At 48.6% G+C, this 14862-nt stretch overlaps 1 long non-coding RNA gene across 1 annotated transcript; it reads right to left on the bottom strand.

Annotated features, from left to right (window-relative positions):
* Positions 1 to 7323: 7323 nt before the first annotated feature.
* LOC122391328 lies at positions 7324 to 13926 on the bottom strand. The gene is made up of 2 exons (XR_006258332.1): positions 13655 to 13926; positions 7324 to 8110 (listed from the first exon to the last, which is right to left on the bottom strand). It is a non-coding gene; the product is annotated as an uncharacterized LOC122391328 (long non-coding RNA).
* Positions 13927 to 14862: the final 936 nt, after the last annotated feature.

The following is a 14862-nucleotide window of genomic DNA, read 5'->3' as shown; positions in this document are numbered from 1 at the left end:
TTAGGTCCTTTGGAAATTGGATCTACTATGTACATTGTAGAGCACTTCACGGATAGGCTTTTTAGGATCCGGCCCGGCCCATATCCGGCAAGTCATATCCAGATCCGCCCATTATCCGCCTTTCTTTGAATATCAGAATCCGGCCCACCCATGGCCCGTATTGCAGCCAAACTTCCAAAAAATATCCGTAATAATCCGTTTCACCAATAACTGGTTTCACCCAAAACTGGACTAACAAATTCAATCTAAGGGACCAGACAGCCATACATCTCACAGACCATCATGGTTCCAAAAACCATGCTTATAAACCTAAAACCACATGAAAATCACCACATTGGTAAACTAGGTATCATCTTTCAATAGTAATACACAATTTCTCTAAGAAGTAAGAAGATAGGGAAGTTCAGGTCATCAAATGCATGTATGGTGGTAGTTGGTGAGTTACAAGTGCCCAACAGATATTACATAATTGTAATACCGCCCCATGCCCACTATCCACATCCCAGTCTTTACTCACCCACACGCTAAGTGCAAACTTCAGTGACTCCACTCCAGAAACTTAACCCTCGCCGGCCGAGGGGGGGGGGCGGGTGCCGCCCCCCCCCCCCCCATAGGGTTTTTTCGTGATAGCTCCAAACACGCTGGGGATAGAGAGCTGAAACTTGGCATACCTGATCTTTGATCCAAGCCGGATCTTTTGACACCAACCGAATTTTTGGGTCAGGTCAGGTCACTGACCTATGACGTCATAAGTGAACCTCTGCACGGTCTTCAGATGTCGCATCTTCGCAACGCCCTCACTGCCAGAGGAGATGTCACAGGGAAATGAAACTTGCAGGATCTAGTATCCATTATGAGTCCCACAACTTGTATGTCTCGGATTTTTCCTAAAGGTCATATGAGGTCAGGTCATTTTCGTGACCTCACCATTATAAGTCAATGGGGAAAAATGAAAACTGCTATTCTGGCGCCGGGAACGATCTCCAACTATCTCAAGCACACAGAATCGTGATTTGATGCACTCCTTGCAAGGTTAGATGCGTCACTTTTGCAATGTTGACCTTGCGTGACGTCATTTATGACGTCATCAAGGTCATATTAGTTTTTCGTCAATAACTCTTGATCAAATTGAGCTAGCGAGTCGGGAAAGCCACCAATGGACTCAGGAAGACCTGCCGAATCGAATGATATGCGACATGACCTCTTTCGACCAACTTCGTGACCTGGGGGTGCTGACCTGACCTTGACCTGAGGTCAACACCCCAAGTTGACCTGACCCGGACAAAAAGTATATCATTCGACGCGCCTGAGCGAGACGAACACGATGCTGCCAAAATCGGCGCTCTGCGGCCGTTTTTTGCGAAGTTATTCACCAAAAACTGAACCGTACCTTGGGGCACTTGACCTGACCTCAGAGGTCACCGGTTGACCTAGGACCTTAAAATCGGGTACCAATCTCTGCGTCTCGTAACGGCGCACACGCTCGTTTTTTCCGCGACGCGCTAGCTGCACCAGGGGCGAAACGGCGAGGGGGGGGTCGTACCCGCCCCCCCCCCCCCTCGGCCGGCGCGTATGTAGAAAACCAATAGGTCCGGCGAGGGTTAAGTGTCATAAAATGATGCCTATTACAGTTTAATCAAACCTCTGCTGCCGCTTAACACATTAGGTTAATTTTTAACTTCAATGTTGAATGTTAAAATTTTGATCCGTTTTGATCCGGGTTCAACCTTCAATTCCCAAATCCGGCCCGCCCATATCCGTTCTTTTTTAACAAATTTAGAATCCAATCCTATCCGGTCCGCGGATTTATCCGTGGATAACGGATTTATCCGGCCCATGAAGTGCTCTAGTACATTGTGCATAAATAATGAATAACGGGGATGTATTCTGGTATCAGGCGACAGATAGGCATCGCCATTCTCTGGATAGAATCTGCTGACTACCAGCATTTACGTTAGAAAAGATAACTGAGGGTCGGCAAATAGTGGGATAGGCCCCCTCTAAGGCTAGCTGAGCCCTTCGGCAGGGGTAATGAGGGCGGCCCCATGGGAAAATAATAATTTTTAGGATTCATAACTCGCATAGATTCATAAGCTGCTTGATGTGGAGTATACGCCTGTTTTCTTACTTTGATAGGCTTTTTATCTAATCAGACCATTTTTAGAGCTAGCAGGATTATTGAAATTAGGGGAGACATTTGTCTGACCGGACACGGTCAATCGTAGACTGGAGACTGAGCCCAGCCAGTGGGCAGCCGCCACCCATGACCCCCCCTCCCCCCCCCCCTCCCAAGCACTCACTGCACCCGGCTACAGGCGCGCTCCTATGTGAGCTGCCCGATTGCGATATACGTTGCCGGTCCAGCCCGGAACAGGGGGATGAGGCGTGGAGGAGGATTCAACTATCCTGAAGATGGAAAGGACGGATTGACGTCGAATCACCATTCTGTCCTGGCATTGTCTCGAGAAAGAGGTTACACGTGAAGGTCGCTGAGAGTGGGGCCATGACAATTTTGGATTAGGTGTTAACATGATAAACTGGGAGTCGATTTGTTGTGATGCGCTACGCCTTACGCGGGTAATTTGTTAGAGCCGGATCGGTCCTTTTTTTCTTTTTGCTGAGAGTGGGTACGACTAACCTGCAATGGAATTTAACTTTACTCCTAGGAGGGTGGTTAAAAATGATTGCGGATATACGCGCATACGAGAGGCACTGGTTTACTCCCAATCCTCCGTTTAATTGTATTCAGTGTGCACTGTGCAGGGTCTGATAGGTGGAGGTAATGGATCTGTCTAGCTTCCAAAAAGAAAGCATCACCCTGGATACGTGTCGACCACAACTTTAAATGAACAGCAATGGACAACGTAAATGGTTGATAATGACCGTGTTGCCATCTCCCCGTTCGCGAATCATGAAGTTATGCTTCCTCACTGAGGCTCTTAGGCGGGTTATAGAGCATGACGGATGTGGGTTCCGCATTTTCAAGCAATAGTTGTCAACAGTTGATTGATGTTTTGTCAAAACATATTAGCATATACGGCAGTTCAGTGTACTTTATGTCCGTCTGATGTGCCCGTCGTTGCGTTTTCGCAACGCTGATGGCGCCCGGTGTGCCCTTCGTTGCGATTTCGCAACGCATGTTTTTTACGTTTTTCTCGAGAAACTTTTGCTGCACGCAAAAATTATTTTCGATTCCATACAAGGCCCTGGTAGGAGCATAACATATTTTGATTTCGTCGATTTGCATGATGGTCAATATTCCTGGGCATAAATGGGATAAGCAAATAATAGCAATGAAAATGTCATTGTTGCACCGCTTTGGCAAACGTAGGTATGCTTCAAATAGTAATTCTTTTTTATAATTATCACCCCTCTTAAGAAAATTTCTTCAACTTTAGTGAAGGGTTCTTTCTAGTTTATGATGCTCGTATGCAATCATTAAAAAAAAAAAAAACGATGCGGGGACTTGCAACACTCTTGAGGCCGACAGTAGGTAACTTATTATCCAAGAGCCGACGCCACATCTATAGGTAGGTATACGTATGCCTTGACAAGAAAATGCTATGGCTCTCGGCTCGGGCCGGTAGTAGGTACTCCCAGCGACTATCGAAAACATTTAGGTACTGGATGAAACGAGACGTTACCCGCACCAGACCTGAGTTAACGAAGTGTGTTGGACTTAGCTCAATATGGAGCCATTTAGTACCATTATCATTCCATATTAGTTTAACGTTTTGGTCGGCGTTGGCTAACGATAGTGTCGGCCTGTCGGGTAACTTGCGCTCAATGTAGGTTCATTTAGGTATAGTGTCGTGGGATGCTCAGGTATCGGCGAGAGCCATCAGAAGCTAGCGTTGCGCGTAAGGCCTCAGAGTTCAAAGGTTAGAGGCCCTAAAGACCGGTAGGGAGTCGTCAGAAGCCAGTGTAACGCCCGCAAGGTCCCACATGTCCTCGCCGATGTACCTAGCTAATCATAAAGTCTCGTGATCTCACAAGCCAGTTTGGGGTCGGAAAGTTCACAAGCCCTGTGTAGCCGAGTATAGCGCCCTCAGAGATCAGGCTTGGCTCCCAGGCACCTGCATTGAGCACCTTATGGATCGGAGGTATTAGAAGACCATTTATCGCGACCCCTATAATGCCTGCAAAATACCTGCAAAATGGAGTCATCAAAGGCCGCCGGGAATCTCAGAGACCGGTGAGACCGCCGAAAAAGATACCTACGTCACTTAGAAGTCGGCGCCGGCCCCAAGAAGCCGCTACGGGCTTTTAAAAGCCGGCTACAGGCTCTCAGTGCGCTTAGGGTTGAGGATAATCACTTCCCGTAGCAAATGGCTGGCATAGCCGTAACCCTTATCCTGCTGCTCACATTTTCGATTTTTTTTTTCTCAGTGCTCACAGCCTATGTAGGCCGCATGGTGTTCCACGGGTCCACTGAGCTACCGCACAGCAGTTTGAGGAATTGTTATAACCCGCGCCCAGATGGGGTCTGCCGAGCAACGCGGTCTGATGGGGGGGGGGGCATTTTGGCCCCCCTCAGATCTCGAGAACCACGCAACATAGTGACAAGCGGTAAACGGTGTTGGATAGCCCCAACGAGGAACTACCTTGTGACCCAATTTCATTGACCTCGGTCAAACCGATGACGTCACAGGTCAGGTCAAAGGTCGAATTTTCACCGTTTACAGGCATTTCAAGAAATGCGTTGTAAAATCGTGTAAAATGCATTTCATTGAAAATCATCGATGGGGAAATGTTCTTCAAACACATATTTTGCTATTTGAGGTCACTGATACCAGGTCAGGTCACAGAGGTCAGGTCACTGGGGGGTCACAATATGAAAGTGTCGTGTGATACATGTTTTATGGTCCATTTTACATGACAAATGCGATTATGTGGGTCAGACAGACTTTAGGGCCAGCTTAGGTCACGTTTTGGTCAAGGTCAGGTCAAGGTCAGGTCAAGGTCAGGTCAAATTAGGTCAAATTTCAAAGCTGATAGTTTTGCATAAAATGGGTATCGATTCGATGCAGCTCGTCACGGGGAGTTCTATGGTGGTCTCCGTTTTGCGCTACGAGGTCTAGAATTGCTAAAAAATGAGTTCAAAAATTTGACGTCATCAATTTTTAACAGTTTTTTTCGCTATAACTTGGCCAAAAAAAGAGGTATCGTTCTAAAATTTGGTATGTATATGGAAGAGCGCAGACACTATCACATATATTCCGTTTTTTTCGAAATTCGAAAAAAAAGGAATTTTTTTGAGTTTTTCTAAAAAATCGTTTTTTTATTTTTGGGGGTCAAAATCCAAAAATTTCGAAAATCCGAGATAACAGTTTTGTAGCGCCGTCTTTTCTCTACACAACCACATAAAGAACTTTAAAATTGCTTGTTAACTGTGTAATTGGTGAACGTTTCAAGATGTCATGTTTTTTGCTCATTTTTACTCGAACATGACCTCAGTTTGACCTCAATAACTCCTGACCTGAGGTGACCTGTGACTTGAAATTTTGTGTGAAGGTGTCAAATTGATGCCCGGTAAGGTACCCAAAATTTGGCGGTGCTGCGCGCCGCCGTTTTTTCGCTATTTAAGAAAAACCACAGGGGGGCCAAAATGCCCCCCCCATCAGGGCGCGGGTTAATATGCCAATGTCGCTCCCATTCTGCTCGGTCGATAGCACAAGATTTGCATTGTGTGAACTGTGAAGTTACTGCGAAATACATATGTATTTTACAATATCGAAGCATCGCTCATCAACCTTCTTTTACCGCCCTTCCCCTTCGTGGACTCAGTTTTACTCCAGCTCAGTGGACCTGAGTGCAGGAGGCTCTCCCATAGGCGGCGGAACGAGGTGGGCAACGGAGCACCGTGCACCCTTTGATTTTGGCATTTTAACATTAGCCTATGGGCGTTGCATGAAAAGAATGGGACCAAAAGTCGGCAGGCCCCCCCCCCCCCTTAAAGGAAAAGGGCCACCTTTAACATGGGGATTGAAACTGAGATAGCCATCTTGTAGCCCGTGTCCGGAAACCTATCTGTCCACCTCCTTACGGCCGATTTCGGCCTCCATTCGTAGTTATCGGCAATTTTAAAAGAAAATACGCCAGGAATGCGTCCTTATCCCAGGAATGCGTTCTTATCTGACAATACAGCCACCCGCGGCGAGGCTTTGGTTTTTTACCAATCAGCTCCAACCAGCTCAGCTTTAACCAATCAGCTTATCTGACACAATCCGACGAGTCTGTCTTCTGAACGCTGATTGGCTTGAGTGTGACGTCATCGCTATGCCATCATACAGTAGGTGCCGTAGAGAGTATCAACATAGTACCAATATGTTAAATAGTTTTAAATACTTTTTCGCGAATTGTGCACTTCTGGCACCAGTTTTAAAAAGAAAATGAAAAATAATAATGTCAAAATGAAAAACAACGATATCTTCATATTTCACGAAGGTGGCCCTTTTCCTTTAATTGAAGGTGTTCCGCCGCCACTGGGCTCTTCCTTTATCAGAGTTTTACGGAAGCCCGTATTAGAGCTTAAGTAACACTAACGTCTTAATTTATACCACTTGCTTACTGTTCAGCAAATTGTAAATGTTCATGTTCAGAGTAAGTAATGTATTTATGTTTTTGAACATTAGACAGAGTACCAAACCAGTCACACACCATTCAGAACTCTAAATGCACACAATGGTGGACTCCGATTTTTTATTTCATCAAGCCACATTCAAACCACCAACATGACTTGTGTATGTGTAGGTATATCATTCGCCGCATTCTGGTATGTAAAGCTTGGCTGTAACACCTTACATAATCTCAACAATTCCTGAGCACCGAAGCACACCTGCCGGTTAATGTACAGACGAAATGATGACCGTTACCCGGTTGGCTAGTGCAGCCGCATATGGACTGTCTTTCTCGACGTACATGCATGCTAGACGAATGTTCACCGATCTATTTGCCTACCGTTCGTTAAAAACCGGCTATTTTATTTCCCGAGATTCTTGAAACGGACTTTCGTCCTTACGTGTGCTTTCTTAGTGGTAGGTATGTATTCTGCCATTTCTACGTATTTTGTTGGCGCTTTATTTGTAGATGTGACCTGATAATAGGGTGTAGTGAGGCATGCCAACAGTAATATGTATGATTTATCAGTTCAAGCGTCGCATTTTCCCCGAGAAGATGTTTTCGTCACGCGCCACACAGAAGTTATCTATCCAAATAGGAAGATAAGAAGGCTCGAGAGCGCAATTAATTTCAGCTGATGGTGGTTTATTTTCAACGCAATAGCCGGTATCTCGTATTTTACGTTACATATCTTAAATGGACGAAAATAGTCTTATAAAGGCCTGCGATTATATGAAAAGCGTATAAATAAATAGATAAATGGATCGCTATCGCTATGGATTGCTCTTAAATGTACAATACAATATAACACAATACAATAAATAGTTAAACAGATGATAGATATAGTAGCATCTACCATGACAATGTGACAGGAATCTCAATTCTTCTTTTTGTTGACTCCTAACTTGGAATTTATGAGCTCGAACTATTTGCTTACCAGCCTCTTACAGAACAGAAAGTACCAACAAATTACAAAACTTTCGTAAAAAAACGCACTCATGACTCAACTTGATACTGAAGCAGGGTCGACTTCCACCTTTTCTCTACACATACGAGCATCTATCGATGTCAGCTTCATTAAAATGATCATTTGCGTTCGACAAAAAAAAAAATGTGACAACCAGACACATAACTAATTAACTATACCTAATTCTTCGTCACATCTTGCCAAACTTCATTGTTCACATATATGTACAAACACAAATAGGCATAAGTAGCACAATTGAGCATAATCAGGGGGCTCTGTTGGGGCCTCGGTAGTCCAATCTCGTGGTGTTACGTTGTTGCGGCGTAGTCTCATCCGAAGAACCTCGGGTTTGCCTGGATGCCGGTCACCGATGTCTCATCGGAAGAACCTCATGTTGGTCTGAATGCCGTCCACGGGCCGCGTGGTGCCACAGAGCGTGGCCAGCTGGTTGGATTCTCCCCGGCGGGCGGCGTGCAGCGCCCGCAGAAACTGCACGATCTGGCCAGACGACGGCTGACACACCTGAAAAAGTGAATATTGCAGATGTTTTTGGAAAGCTGAATTGGATTCATGGTCGAATGGGGTCTCAAGTGTTTATGTGGGAATTTGGAAATGTGTAAACAATGCTTTACCGGGTACACAGCCTAATAAAATGCAATCAGGGCCTCGTCTAACATGTTAACTGGTGGGCCAAATGGCCCACCAGTGCTCAGAATTGGCCCACCAGTCACAGGGAAATGACCCACCAGTTAAATCTTACTTCATAGAGAAAAAAAAACAAAAAATGCGAGATTTTTTTCATTTTTCAGATATCGACCAATTCAGACGGGTTTGTTTTGTACATTAACTGGAAACTTAAAAAAAAAACCTACATAAGCGAATCTTTGAAATTTTCCTTTGTATCAGCACCTCATAGGTATGGCATCCCAAATGGCAGTTTACCTCTACGACAAAAGTGACGAATATGTTTCAAACGAAAAACGCTCTGTGGGTATCGACGTGTTTTTAATTCTCGCTAACGACGCGTTTCTAGCACTATGATATCTGTACGAGCATTCAACAACCAAAGAACAACCAACAGTCATCAACAGTGTAGACATGCTGTAAACTGTGTGTGCATTTCTTGATGGGAAGGCAAGAGACGGCGCCTGTGAGGGCTAGATTAGGACACGTGTGAGAAGCGTGAATTTGTTTGACTTTCCAAGTGTTATTTTTTTTGTGGAGTCCGTAATGTGCAAGCGTCACGGTCACAATGCCGTGTGATAGGTATGAGCATAAATAAAACTGGGTACATGCATTACTCCATTCGAAAAGGTCTCGTGAGTCGCGAGGCATGGGTTCTTCATTCGTTGTAAGGAGGCGATGACACGAAAACGCCAGACGGTAGAGGTTACCCTGGAAAACGAACTCGCTCCGATGTAATATGACCAATTGTCCATAAACTGGTCAATGAAGAACAACAAGAACAGAAAATCTTGCCTCTTTTGCTAACGATTAGGTCAACATCTAGGACTGGAATCAGCCTTGACCTAAGCTGGACAGTAGAAATGTATCTGTACCATCTGTACCTTAGCAACATTAGCAACATATGGCCTTGTTAGCAACAGTTTGTCCCAAGGCCCTAAATAACAGTTTGTCGTATCGGTGATATCGCTCGCACAGCCTTCATTAGGAAATTGCTCTCATCTCGTGCGGTGCTCGCAGTGAATGCTTTCGATGCCCGGATCCGGATCGTGGTGCAAACTCGAGACGCAACAAGTAGGTACACTCGGGGGCAGATTGATGTTCTACAACTCTTTATCCACCGGGTTCCTATGGCTCAGCATTGGCAGCAGCCGCCTGGTACCGGTAGACTGTGCCGCTTCACTTACTTGTCAAGCGGCACAGCCTACCCACACCGTATGACACCGGTCTGGGTCGGTGGCTGGAAGGTGATGTGGGCCGCCTGTGACGTCAGCGCAGCGGTGAGGGCCGAGCCCGGAGGCATGGCTCGGGTCGGCGCGGCGCGGCGGCTGGCGAGGGCTGGGGAGTGAGGTGGCATGGACCATCGCGCGGCTGAGCGAGTGTAGTTAACTTTCGCGTCTCAAGGCGGCAATTATTTTACCTAACAATTGTGCTAAAGCAGTTGTTAAAATATCCTATGCCCAAGACAGCGCCTATCATCATACTTGCCATGAGCATTACGACACACTTTAACGTCGCATTGGGACAGCCGATAGAATTTATATCACACGTGCATCGAGTTGCGGAGCTGCATTATTTATAACAGATAAGTATTAAGGCCTTGATTGAGCTCATTGGTGTCTATTATTTCGCACAGCAATCGTCCAGAGACGTGGGAACTGCGGTTTTTGGACAGCGCGGCAGCCAACGCCCCAACTTTAAGCAAATCTTACTGTTCCTCTAATGTGTGATCGCAGCCACCAATAGCAAACCGTTCAACTAGGAGCAAATAAGTCTCGCACCCGGGACGGTTCGAACCAGGGGCGGATCCAGGAAAACTCCAAGGGGAGGGTCATGAATCGAAGTGGTGCCCCTACCTATACCCAAAATTAAAAACTCAACGGATTTCGTCCACTTCATTTTGGTGGTGCCCCCATTTTCAGTTTTTTTCTTTTTATTTTTTATTTTTAGTCAGTATCTTAACTCTTAGCCACAACCACATTTACCAATTGTAAGCAAGTATATATGAATGTGCTATGTGCATAGATGCTATGTGTATATATGTTGTGGACGCTGAGTAGTGAGTACTTACCAGGAACGTTATCAGGTAAGCAAATCGTTGTCAGTCCGACGAACTTGACCCTGGCGTCTAAAGGGTCTGTCCTTGACACTTCAGGCTTGTCAGGGGCACCAAAGTCCTTCCAGGGACACCACAAACCTTTCAGGGGCACCTACGGCCTTGTAGGGGCGCCACAGGCCCGCCAGGGGCACCACAGGCCTGCCAGGAAGTAGGGGCACCACAGGTCTAGCAAGTATACACGACAGGCCTGTCAGGGGCACAACGGACCTGTTGGGCCCATGAGCACCCCTAGGGGCAGGGGCACCACAGTCCTTCCAGGGGCACCGCAGGCCTGTGAGGGGCACCAGCGGCCTAGCAGGGGCACCAGTCAACACAGGCCTGCCAGGGGCACCACAGACCTGCAAGGGGCACCAGAGGTCTGCCAGGAGCACCACCGACCCCGCAGGGGTAACTTGGGCCTGTCAGGGGCCAGGGGCACCACGGGCCTGTCGAGAGGCACTTCAGGCTTTTCAGGGGCACCATAGTCCTCTCCGGGCGCAGGGGTAGCAGGGGCACCAGAGGCCTGCCAGGGGCACTACAGGCCTAGCAAGGGCACCACTGGTCTATCAGGGGCACCACGAGCCTGTCATAGCCAGGCATCTCAGGCTTGTCAAGGCCCAGGGGCACCACAGGTCTGTGAGGGGCACCAGCGACCTAGCAGGGGCACCAGTCAACACAGGTCTGCCAGGGGCGCCACAGACCTGCCAGGGGCACCAGAGGTCTGCCAGGGGCACCACCGGCCTCGCAGGGGCACCTTGGGCCTGTCAGGGGCACCACGGGCCTGCCGAGGGGCACTTCAGACTTTTCAGGGGCACCAGTCCTCTCCGGGCGCAGGGGTACCAGCGGCCTAGCAAGGGCACCAGAGGCCTGCCAGGGGCACCAGCGGCCTAGCAAGGGCACCAGAGGCCTGCCAGGGGCACCACAGGCCTAACAAGGGCACCACGGGCCTGTCAGGGGCACCTCAGGCTTGTCAGGGCCCAGGGACACCACAGTCCTTCCAAGGGCACCGCAAGCCTGTCAGGGGCACCAGAGGCCTGCCAGGGGCACCACAGGCCTAGCAAGGGCACCACTGGCCTGTCAGGGGCACCTCAGGCTTGTCAGGGCCCAGGGGCACCACAGTCCTTCCAGGGGCATTACAAGCCTGTCAGGGGCACCAGAGGCTTAGCAAGGGCACCACAGGCCTGCCATGGACACCACAGGCCTGCCATGGACACCACAGGCCTGCCAGGGGCACCACCGCCCTTGCAGGGGCGCCTCAGGCCTGTCAGGGGCACCACGTGCCTACCGGGGACACTTCAGGCTTGTCAGGGGCGTTACAGTCCTGTCAGGGCCCAGGGGCACCAGGCCCGTGGTGTCCCTGCTAGGCCTGTGGTGCCCCTGGCGGTCCTGTGGTGCCCCTGTCAGGACTGTGATACCCCTGATAGGCCGGTGGTGCCCCTGGCAGGTCTTTGGGCCCCCGGGCCTCAAGGGGGGGGCCATGACCCATGTGACCCCCCCCTTGGATCCGCCCCTGGTTCGAACCGGGATTCTCCAACCGGTCACCCTACGGCACTATAGCGTGCATCCACTGAGCTACCGAGACCAGCGACCGCTCGTCGCGGTCAAACGCGATCAAATGTCACAATACTGTCATTGGCGGTCAGCGGGTGAATGTCACTTTGTTTTCTGCTGCTGGGGGCCATTCTTGGTAGCTCAGTGGATGAACGGTCGTATCGTAAGCTGACCGGTGGGGGAAGCCCGGTTCGAACCCTTCTGAGTGCCCGAATTTTTGGCTCCTAGTTGGAACGGTTTGCTATTGGTGGCTGCGACCACATATTAGAGGAACAGTAATAATCGCTTTAAATTGGGGCGTTAGCTGACGTACTATACCCATAACCCTAGTTCCCACGTCTCTAGACGATTGCCGTGCGAAACAATAGACACCAATCTGCTCAATCAAAGCCTTAATACTAACATGTTACACAAAATATAGCTCCGCACCTCGATGCACATGTGACATAAGTTCTATCGGCTGTCCCATTGCCACGCTTAAGTACTTCGTAATACGCATAGCAAGTAAATAATAGGCGCTGTTTTGGGCATAGGGCACTTTAACAACTGCTTTAGCACAATTGTTAGGTAGAATAATTGCCGCCTTGAGACGCGAAAGGTAACTACACTCGCTCAGCCGCGCGATGGTCCATGCTCCCACCCTCCCACCCCGCCTCACTCCCCAGCCCTCGCCAGCCGCCGCGCCGCGCCGACCCGAGCCATGCCTCCGGGCTCGGCCCTCACCGCTGCGCTGACGTCACAGGCGGCCCACATCGCCTTCCAGCCACCGACCCAGACCGGTGTCATACGGTGTGGGTAGGCTGTGCCGCTTGACAAGTAAGTGAAGCGGCACAGTCTACCGGTACCAGGCGGCTGCTGCCAATGCTGAGCCATAGGAACCGGTGGATAAAGAGTTGTAGAACATCAATCTGCCCCCGATTGTACCTGTTTTGACCGCAGAGATAAGTATTATTTTCTGCGTGCTCTACCGTGTAATTTTCTGGATGAGCCAGGCGAGCGATACGTGAGGAGTGCGAATCGGCCTTACTTATCCAATATCCAGTATAAAGTTAGTCTGAATTTAATAAGCTGTTTTTTTTTCTTTTAAGCCGGGGCGGGGCTCCCAACTACCAAGCACTCAGTGATACGGCTGAGCTGCTCAGCTGGTCGATTTGACTCTGCCGAATGTAAATGGTGTTTACGTTCCAGTGGACATCTGGATTTGATCTCATATTGCAGTCTGACCTAGGAACACTTGGTCGTCACTATTATCATCACCAAAATGGTCCACCTTTTTCCACTTCGGACAAAATCGATGTCGTTAGCAGGCCATAACCGATGACGACAGCTAAGGAAGAGACGACGGGGAGGATTAGGTCAATTTTTTATTTTATTTTTTTTTTATTTTTTTTTTTAAATACAATTTTGGCTTCGTCTCGAAAAATAGTGGGCCAAATCCGGGGAGTTTTCGGATTTTGGTGGGGGTACACCTTTGACCACCTGGTCGTCACTATTGCTATCAGCTAAATGGCCCACCAGTGAAAATTCCTTAGACGAGGCCCTGAATGCAATAGTGAAAATTAGAATAAGAGAAGAGGTTGACAGAACATAATTACTGTATGTATATTAATAAGCAGTAGGCAATACATTGCAAGGAAACACAATTTGAAAAAAAAACAATGGTTAAGATTTAAATCAGGGCTGTAACATCGGTAGTATGGACATCAACAGGCATTTACGATGCAGTGACCCACCTTATACTGTTCGCTCTGAAACCGGGCCGGGTAGTGCGTGTACTGCGCCGCCGGGCTGCGTTTGGCCTTGACCCCTGCCGTCGCCCCGGGCCGTCTAGAGGTCACCGGGTCACCGCCGGCGGCCGGCTCGGTCCGCTCGTCAGCTGAGCCTGCCGCCGCCGAGAGGTCGGGCGGCGGGAGGACGGCCGGTACCGAGAGACGGACGGAGGGCAGCGGCCGCGGGGCCGGCGGCCCGGGCCGGCAGGGGACGCCGCAGGCCTGGCGGGAATACACTGTGGACGGGGCGAAATGAGATAGCGGCGAAAAACGGCACGCGTCGATATCCTGACGAAAGGTAGATGAAAGATGTTAAAAGTTTGCAAACTTGTTACTCTTTCAGCACTTACATGACTTGTCATAGTTCTAGTATCAGTTATATTGTTAGTGTCAACTGTCAATCTTCTTGAACATCCCCTGTCGTGATTTTAAAGAAATTTAGAAATTGAACGCACTGCTCCCACCTCACCATGAGCTGTGCTCCTTTCCATCCATTTGAGAAATTATGCTGATTTACCATCACCGCTTCTAAGTGTCCATAACGAATTCCTGACCTGAATACTGACGCTCGAAGGCGCTGGCATGGTGAAGGACGGCCACGGTCATGAAGACGACTGTCACGGTAAGTTCCATGGCGTTTATATGTCTGTCGGAAACGATTGGTCACAGAAACACAACATACCTAAGAGCACGCTGCTCAAGCCCCGCACTATTTGAAGCAACTGTGTTCCGTTGTGCAACGTGCATAGGTATACCTACCGCCTACGTCCTACTCCTGCAAGCATATATTACATGCTTTAATCGGTAACTTTTCCTCAATAGTGGTCAGAAAAATACCTATATCAAAAAACTTTAACCCACTTATATTTTGCTATGCTTAACTTCATATTTCATACAATCTTTGAAACAGCCTACAAGGCAGCGCATATCGTTAAAATTCCATCAATAGATGGCACCACCACCGCGCGCCTAAACAGATACTGTGCCGCATGACTCGGGTGCTGCGGTGCAGTATACCCTCCAGAGTACTGCAACTCGTGTGCAGTTCAGCTGCTGTTTCGTGTCGGGCGGCAGTCGGTATAGCACGGCTTGTCTACGATCAAAAGGGTTTCACGTTGCAGCTTTTATTTATCGGTAATAAACTGATATTGAGAAGCCCTTTGACATGCATT

This window comes from Amphibalanus amphitrite, unplaced genomic scaffold (assembly GCF_019059575.1).
Source record: "Amphibalanus amphitrite isolate SeventyFive unplaced genomic scaffold, NRLGWU_Aamphi_draft 000432F_arrow, whole genome shotgun sequence".
NCBI lineage: Eukaryota > Metazoa > Arthropoda > Thecostraca > Balanomorpha > Balanidae > Amphibalanus > Amphibalanus amphitrite.
Note: the sequence above shows the minus strand (reverse complement) of the source record. Positions and strands in the feature narration are given on the sequence as shown.